This window comes from Lutjanus erythropterus, chromosome 15 (assembly GCF_056507025.1).
Source record: "Lutjanus erythropterus isolate fLutEry1 chromosome 15, fLutEry1.hap2, whole genome shotgun sequence".
NCBI classification, from domain to species: Eukaryota; Metazoa; Chordata; class Actinopteri; order Lutjaniformes; family Lutjanidae; genus Lutjanus; species Lutjanus erythropterus.
The window spans coordinates 6,127,589-6,136,765 of NC_139331.1; the positions used below are offsets into that span (position 1 = coordinate 6,127,589).

General features: G+C 45.0%; 1 long non-coding RNA gene across 2 annotated transcripts; it reads left to right on the plus strand.

Moving 5' to 3' along the window:
• The first annotated feature begins 1,915 nt into the window (after positions 1–1,915).
• On the plus strand, positions 1,916–7,413 carry LOC146313924 (uncharacterized). Of its 2 annotated transcripts, none has more exons than XR_014771971.1 (4): positions 1,916–1,994; positions 6,483–6,644; positions 6,942–7,070; positions 7,312–7,413. It is a non-coding gene; the product is annotated as an uncharacterized LOC146313924 (long non-coding RNA). The 2 variants fall into 2 exon arrangements; XR_014771970.1 differs by having other exon boundaries at positions 1,940–1,994; positions 6,405–6,644.
• Positions 7,414–9,177: the final 1,764 nt, after the last annotated feature.

Here is a 9,177-nt window from a genome sequence, read left to right on the forward strand (position 1 = left end):
CGTGTAATTGTATTTTTTTATTTTATCCTATTGGTTTCTGTATATTTATGAGTGTAGAATCGGGGCACTACAACTGTATTATCTTGAATAGCCTCTCATTTCTTGTGGTAGAAGATTTCTGGACATATTTGACATTTAATTTGTTCTTGCAAAAATGAAGCACTATATTCAAACATGCTTTGTTTTAACTTTTTGTAACATGTTAATGTGACAATATTTACATTTTAGTGTATTACAAATATGTACAGATCATTTGCAGAATTACTCTCTAGATATATATATATTAAACAAGATGTTTTTTTTTTTTTAAACTTTTTTACTTTATCCTTAATTATCTGTATACATTTGTGTGTGTAACATCAGGGCACAAACTGTGCTATATAATAACAAATTACCTTGATACCTTTAAACATGTCTCTCTATCTCCTATTTACAATACATTGTGCAAAATCATCCTCTTTATCCACCTCCCTTAACTTTATAAATAAAAACTACATAGAAACCCTCAAAATGAAACAGACAACCAACCAGAATGAACTACTTGACCTTTTAATTTCATAACTACAAAATAAACACAACAAGTTAACTATTTACAAATAAAAACATTAACAACAAATTTGAACAAAAACAAAAATCATTCATCGTCCTCCTTCCTCATCTGGCAACCTACGTCTTTAACATCTGCAATCACATAAAGGAAAATACAAACACGCGAGTTATGACATTACCTTTTCTTCTTATACTGTTTGATAATACAATCAAACATACATTGATGCCTCTCAACTCACACACTGTGTTAAATTGTGGTCAAATTGTTGACACATTAATTTCATTAATATTAAATGTTCATCTCTTTTAATTTGTGATGAAGTATCACGTCACGTGACATGTTAAGCTACTTTTGAGTCAAATAATTGAGGACTACTTTAATAAACTATTCTATTCATTATGTGAGTTTAAAGGCCAATGGGGAAACTGAAACCAACCTTTTGTGCAAGTTCATGACGGTCACTCACCAGCTGTGTTTGAAATCGCACACTAACTTCTTCCAAACTACAGTCAGTCAATCAGTTTGTCCTGAATACTAAAGACTAAATCAACAACTATGACTGTTCAAACTGACTTATAGCAATGTGTCTTCTCTGCCTCACTTACCAGTTGATCCCACCAAGTGTGGCACATCTGCACCGTGATTCTGATCCGTCCTCCGAAGTGGTGCTTTAAGCCCCACCACCAGCATTTCAGCAGCAGAGTGTTTTGCCCACCTGATTATCTTTACTTGCTCAGATTTTGTTGATTAGTTCCTTTTTCCTTGCTTAAGCAGATTGTATGATCTGTAGGCCTATACTACACATGAACTCAACCATCTTACCAGAAATATATCTCACAGGCTACGTGGTTAAATAGTTTCTTTTCTGTCTGTCTTTATGATCGAGAGTCTGCACGGGATCTTTTGATTATGAACATAAATTTGATTCTCCCTGCTTTTCTGTGTCTGACTTCCTGCCAGTTCGATCTGCTTTGTGCTGACTGATGTGGCGTCCAACGACAATAGACTCGGTGCATATTTGAAGCGGGGCGGAGAGGCAGTCCTGGGACGCACCGAGGCGCTGTTGGTGAAACTCGATGTAAACTCAAGACAGAATAGGCAAAATAATAACCCGAAAAAATAGATTATTATTATCATCATCGTTGTTATTATTATTATTATTATTATTAATAACAATAACATGAGTGTTATACATAAATGAATATAACTGCTAATCAATAGTTTTCATGTTATATTGTTGACTAATTTTGACTATTAATTTAAATTCCATCAAAATCGCAGGATCGGAAGCGTTTACATGCTCTTAATTTGAAGTTTCTGCACTTCCTGTACTAATGGTTGACCTACGCTGACAGCGCAAGAATTGCATCATCCTCTTCACACTGGAGCAGGCCAGACTGACCATCTGCTTGTGTCTTCAACTATCAGCACTACTGACACAACTGTAAGTAGTTTACACGAAACAAATACTTGTTTAAATATTTGTTTGGAAATTCAGTGTGTGTACAGACTATATTAGCTACACAGCTAGCGTTAGCAAGCTAACAAGCTATGTTGGCAGCTTGGCTAACCAATGTAGCAGATGCACTGGTAACGTTACATGAACATGACACCATGTCCTCTTGTTCTGCTATTTTTTGTTTGAGATTGTGGGCTTTGAAAAGTGAAATAAACAATATTTTCTGCAGCATTTGATTAGCTCCTGCCGCCCCTTTAACTGACCCCGACTGTTACATTTTGACCTATGGAAAGTTCAACACCAGGGTCAGTTACGTCGCCCGGATTGGCGTTACCGGGGCCCCAACCTGGAGCCAGGCCTGGGGTTGGGGCTGGCAGGCGAGCGCCTGGTGGCCGGGTCTTTGCCCACGGGACCCAGCCGGGCCCAGCCCGAAGGAGCGACGTGGGCCCGCCCTCCCGTAGGCCCATCACCCGCGAGAGGGTTCAGAAGGGGCTGATGCGTTGTGATTTGGGTGGCAGTCGTGGGCGGGGGCCCCGACAACCCAATCCCAGGACATGGAATCTCACAGTGGGGACATGGAATGTCACCTCGCTGGGGGGGAAGGAGCCTGAGCTGGTGCGGGAGGTTGAGCGGTACCGGCTAGAGATAGTCGGGCTCACCTCCACGCACAGTCGGGGCTCTGGAACCCAACTCCTTGAGAGAGGCTGGACTCTTTTCTACTCTGGAGTTGCCCACAATGAGAGGCGGCGGGCTGGTGTGGGCTTGCTAATAGCCCCCCAGCTCAGCCGCCATGTGTTGGAGTTTTCCCCGGTGAACGAGAGGGTCGCCGCCCTGCGCCTTCGGGTCAGGGATAAGTGCCTCACTGTCGTTTCGGCCTATGGGCCAAACGGCAGCGCAGAGTACCCGGCCTTCTTGGACACCTTGGGAGGGGTGCTGGAAAGTGCTCCGACTGGGGACCCCATCATCCTGCTGGGGGACTTCAATGCTCACGTGGGTGGCGATAGTGTTACCTGGAGGGGCGTGATTGGGAGGAACGGCCCCCCCGATCTGAACGCGAGTGGTGTTCTATTATTGGACTTCTGTGCTAGTCACAGTCTGTCCATAATGAACACCATGTTCAAGCATAAAGGTGCCCATCAGCACACGTGGCACGGGGACGCCCTAGGTCGGAGGTCAATGATCGACTTTGTGGTCGTGTCAACTGACCTCCGGCCGTGTGTTTTGGACACTCGGGTGAAGAGAGGGGCTGAGCTGTCAACTGATCACCACCTGGTGGTGAGTTGGATCCGCTGGCAGGGGAGGAAGCTGGACAGACTTGGCAGGCCCAAACGTACTGTGAGGGTCTGTTGGGAACGTCTGGTGGAACCATCTGTCAGAGGGGTCTTCAACTCTCACCTCCGGGAGAGCTTTGACCAGATCCCGAGGGAGGCTGGAGACATCGAGTCCGAATGGACCATGTTCTCTGCCTCCATTGTGGACGCGGCCATTCGGAGTTGTGGCCGTAAGTTCTCCGGTGCCTGTCGCGGCGGCAATCCCCGAACCCGGTGGTGGACACCGGAGGTAAGGGATGCCGTCAGGCTGAAGAAGGAGTCTTATCGAGCTTGGCTGACTCGTGGGACTCCTGAGGCAGCCGACGGGTACCGGCAGGCCAAGTGTGCTGCGGCCCGGGTGGTTGTGGAAGCAAAAACTCGGACATGGGAAAGGTTCGGGGAGGCCATGGAGGAGGACTACCGGTCGGCCTCGAGGAGATTCTGGCAAACCATCCGGCGCCTCAGGAGGGGGAAGCAGTACCCTGCCAACACTGTTTACAGTGGTGGTGGGGAGCTGTTGACTTCGACTGGGGATATTGTTGGATGGTGGAAGGAATACTTCAAGGACCTCCTCAATCCCACTGACACATCTTCCGTAGAGGAAGCAGAGGCTGGGGACCCAGAGGCTGACTCATTCATCACCCAAGCTGAAGTCACTGAGGTAGTTCGGAAGCTCCCCAGTGGCAAGGCACCGGGAGTGGATGAGATCCGCCCTGAGTACCTCAAGTCTTTGGATGTTGTAGGGCTGTCTTGGCTGACACGCCTCTGCAACATCGCGTGGCAGTTGGGGACAGTGCCTCTGGACTGGCAGACCGGGGTGGTGGTCCCTCTATTTAAAAAGGGGGACCGGAGGGTGTGCTCCAACTACAGGGGGATCACACTCCTCAGCCTCCCTGGTAAAGTCTATTCCAGGGTACTGGAGAGGAGAATTCGGCCGATAGTCGAACCTCGGATCCAAGAGGAACAATGCGGTTTTCGTCCTGGTCGTGGAACACTGGACCAGCTCTACACCCTCCGCAGGGTGCTTGAGGGCTCATGGGAGTTTGCCCAACCAGTCCACATGTGCTTTGTGGACTTGGAGAAGGCATTTGACCGTGTCCCTCGTGGCATTCTGTGGGAGGTGCTTCAGGAGTATGGAGTTCGGGGCCCTCTGCTAAGGGCCGTACGGTCTCTGTATGATCGGAGCAGGAGCTTGGTTCGCATTGCCGGCAGTAAGTCAGACCTGTTCCCGGTGCATGTTGGACTCAGGCAGGGCTGTCCTTTGTCACCGATTCTGTTCATTATTTTTATGGACAGAATTTCTAGGCGCAGCCAGGGGCCAGAGGGAGTCCGATTCGGGGACCACAGGATCTCATCTCTGCTTTTTGCAGATGATGTTGTCCTGTTGGCTCCTTCGAACCAGGACCTTCAGCTTGTACTGGGGCGGTTTGCAGCCGAGTGTGAAGCGGCTGGGATGAGAATCAGCACCTCCAAGTCTGAGGCCATGGTTCTCGACCGGAAAAAGATGGCTTGTTCCCTCCGGGTCGGAGAAGAGTCCCTGCCCCAAGTGGAGGAGTTTAAGTATCTTAGGGTTTTGTTTACGAGTGAGGGGAGGATGGAACGCGAGATCGACAGACGGATTGGTGCGGCGGCAGCAGTAATGCGGTCGTTGCGCCGGTCTGTCGTGGGGAAGAAGGAGCTGAGCCAAAAGGCGAAGCTCTCGATTTTCCGGTCAATCTACGTTCCTACCCTCACCTATGGTCATGAACTCTGGGTCATGACCGAAAGAACAAGATCTCGGATACAAGCGGCTGAAATGAGTTTCCTCCGCAGGGTGGCGGGGCGCTCCCTTAGAGATAGGGTGAGGAGCTCTGTCACCCGGGAGGAGCTCGGAGTAGAGCCGCTGCTCCTCCACGTCGAGAGGAGTCAGCTGAGGTGGCTTGGGCATCTATATCGGATGCCTCCTGGGCGCTTGCCTAGGGAGGTGTTCCGGGCATGCCCCACTGGGAGGAGGCCCCGGGGAAGACCCAGGACACGCTGGAGTGACTACGTCGCTCGGCTGGCCTGGGAATGCCTTCGGGTCCCTCCGGAACACCTGGAAGAAGTGTCCAGGGAGAGGGAAGTCTGGGTGTCCCTGCTCAGACTGCTGAGCAGGGACACCCTGAGCGGAAGATAATGGATGGATGGATGGTGATGACGTCACACCAAAATCAAATTCAAAATCGCTGAATTTTCACATTTCCTGTTCAAATACAGGGAAGAGTCGCGCGGTGCAGCACCAGCGAGCTGAGCCTCACCTTGGATTGCGCAATCCCTCACAAACTGTGCTGGCAGGCCATGCAATTAGAGCGTGTTGCTGTCTCTCTGTATGTCGCCAATAAAATACGCCCTGACTTTCCATAGTCTAGCTGATGTGTATATATAATGTATGTGTGTAACGTGTTTAGTCTCATTGATCGATCATAAACTGCAGTAAAAGGGCACGAGGTGAGGCAGGCAATACTCTTGCCTCATGGAAGGAGACGCTCATGAACTTAGAGAGTCTTCTTGCTACTGTGCAGCCGAAGAGTAAGTGTCTCATTCAGATGGTAGAGCAAAAAGTTAAGTGCATGAATCATCAGAGGTGCTTGAATTCATAGGTCTTTGCGCTCGCTAACTAATTAATTAAATCACTGGTTGTGCTTGGCCGGTAACACAAAAGATCGTCAAAACACACTCCAGTACACATGAAAATCAAGTACTACGAATAATATAGCAGCATTCTATGACTTTATTTTCCTTTAATGTCAAATGCCAATTAAATTTATTAGACTATTGCTGTTTGACAACTGTATTCTTTCCTGCTTTGTCTCAAGATTGGGGGATTGACCTTTAATTAAATATGTGTCACATAATGCTGATATGAGATATAAAGCATAACCTGTTAACTGCTGCCAATCAAATGGTGAATAAGTTACTGGGTTCGTATATTTGTAAATCTGATTCTGAAAGAGTCAGTGCCTCACCAGCCATGAACCTCACCACACGTCACTGCTATTTACACACTGTGTGTGTGTGTGTGTGTGTGTGTGTGTGTGTGTGTGTGTGTGTGTGTGTGTCTCCCTAGAGTCAGACCAGTCCAGATTTTCAAGGAGCAGTGAGCAATTCTGAAGAAAGATATTTGATTGTTGAGTCTCATTCTCAGATCATCACATACGGAGACTTTGGGTTGTTTGCTTGAGCTGAAATAAGAAGCCAAAGAAACCGAGGCACTAAACCTTCACACTCCAACATCTCAAACATGCAGAATCAACTTTCTGTGAAAGAGCTCATGGACCTCTGGCCTGTTCTTCATATGCAGTCTGAGGTAATGTGGTTCAGCTCAGTGTAGTTTTGCCTAATTTGATTATTCTTGAAATAATTGATTGGTTTTACTGGGAATGATTTAATTTTACTTTATAGATTTGTTCACAATAAGATATTGAGTTTATGTAGTGACTTTTATGTTATAAACATTACTAGTACTGCTACAAACAACATTTAGTCATAATTAGAATATTCTGTTCTAGTCCTGTTCTGAATTTCTAATTTTTTTTAAATGAAACAATAATTTATCGATACACAAACCTAGAACTTACTATACTTTTTCTTTTCTTAAATGTAGCTGTATGCAGAATTCCAACGTCTACCAGAACCAGCTTAACACACTGTACACTGAGCTTGATTGCCACACTCCTCAACTGATGACCTTATTCAGACAGAAGGCTTCCAAAACACGATGCACGATGAACAGGTGATTATGCATTTCACAAGTTCAATCTTTGTGTAATGTTTTATTTTAATGGTTCAAATGAGCTTTAATTCCACAATTGCTCCATTCCATAATCTGTGTTTTTGCATGTCCATGTTCTGTCTCTGATTGCACCAGATAAGTCAGCACATCACTTGTGGATTTATTTCAGATGTTGTAGTGGCTGGTTGGTTGGAACAGTTTGGCAATGGGTTTCATGAATAAACTTACTTTATCTTCTGAGGAACTTCATGATATCAACACAAGTTGTACCTCTGTTCTCCCTGCCCTTCCTGTGTTCCTGTGTGAGGAAGTTTTTATAGCGTGTGGTAAGAAAAATCAGGCCCATTCTTTATTAATACACTCATATTTTCATTTATTTCTAAGGATAACCTAATCAACATTTGTACATGTGCCAATGTTAGCCAACCAGTAAACAGGCTAATTTTCAACTTACAACATTTTTATGACAGTCAACCGTAATCAAAATTCTGTGCTCACCACAGCCTTAGTTTCCATGGTTTTTCAGTGGATGTGATTAGTGAATGATGCTTCTTTCATTCCTTTAGGATGAATTGGGTGAACCAGATCTTTGGGATGCATCAGTGTGACTCCGTACAACTGTTAGCAACGATGCTATGATTCTCACTCTGGTTCATTACCACCCTGTGAAAATCTGTCATCCTAGGTTCAGATTTCAATAATGTTGTCTGACACACTTATCATTCTAGTGCAATAAACGTGGATCAAAATCACTGTATTCTCTGCAGAGCTATCTGCTAAATAAACTTCACCAATGCAAAACATGGACCAAATGTGTTTGTTTTTGATAAAATCTATATCTTTGAGAAACATTAATGAAGATGTATAGACAGATAAATTGATAGATTTAGATTTATTTGTACATGTTTGTTAGGGAATTTTGGGCAACATGCTAAGGCCTTGGACATATTGAGAGACCTACACTAACTTTTAACAGACATACTGTCTCCTTCAGACAGTAGATGCAGCCGTCTTCTCCTGTCAGATAAACAAGGGAACAACCTGATAGTGTTGCTTTGGCGGCTGAGGTTGGAGAGGCGTTGTCTTGTCTCTCTGAACGGAGAAGACGTAACTGTAATCTGGTTTGGATAACACTGACCCTGAGCTGTGGAGCCAGGGACATGGACCTGTGGTCTCAGACCTTGTGTATTCATAATTCCTGTGTTTGGACTGACAGACCAATAGGCTAATTCAATGTTTTGGATCTGACCTTATTTGGGCATAGGTTCAACACGACCTTGTCCGTGAATGATTAAAGACAATCTCGGAGGACTGAAGCTCCAGAACTGAAGGGGACATCAATACCAACTGTGCACTGGTTATTCCTTCATTCTCCTTGATCAAGTATTTTTAAACCAGACAGACATAGAAGACACAAAGACATATTGGACTCCTGTGTACTTCCTCCTTCTGATGTATGGGGGAAGGATAAAATCCATAACATGTTTATAGGTGACTGTGATTTTTTCCTCGTCACTTTGGGGTTCATGGCAGATTGACAAAATGATAAGTAAGACCCTAACCCTAACTCTTAGCTGGGTTTGTGGTGAATAAACGGATTCGATGCGGGTGTATTAAGTACAGGTCAAAACATGCAAAAAAGACTCAAATTAATACATAAAAAGTCACATAAATCAAACAGAGCTGAGACTACGCTATAATTCATTATTTTTGAGTTTTTGAACAGATTGCTCTTACCATACTGTACAGGCGTGTCTCTGATCATCACCAGCTCTGCCTATTTCCTCACTTCAAAATAAGGAGGTGGAAGATTTCCTAATAGCTGCAATTTCCCAACAATACTTTATGCTGATGACATGACATCAGCTCCTGTAACTGTATAAAAGAAAAGCTCAACATTCAGATCAATATATGAATGTTTTGTTTGTTTTTGTGTAAAGTTGGTGAAATGGTGATGTTGCTGATATTTTGGAAAAGCTGTTGATGTGAACAAGTCTTGAATGTTCTCTTTTCAACAGGTGTGATCTCTGTAACCATGCTGAAGGTTTTCTTTGTGCTTGGATGCCTCCTGAGCCTCACTCTGGCTCATCCTGTAAGTGTAACAGTC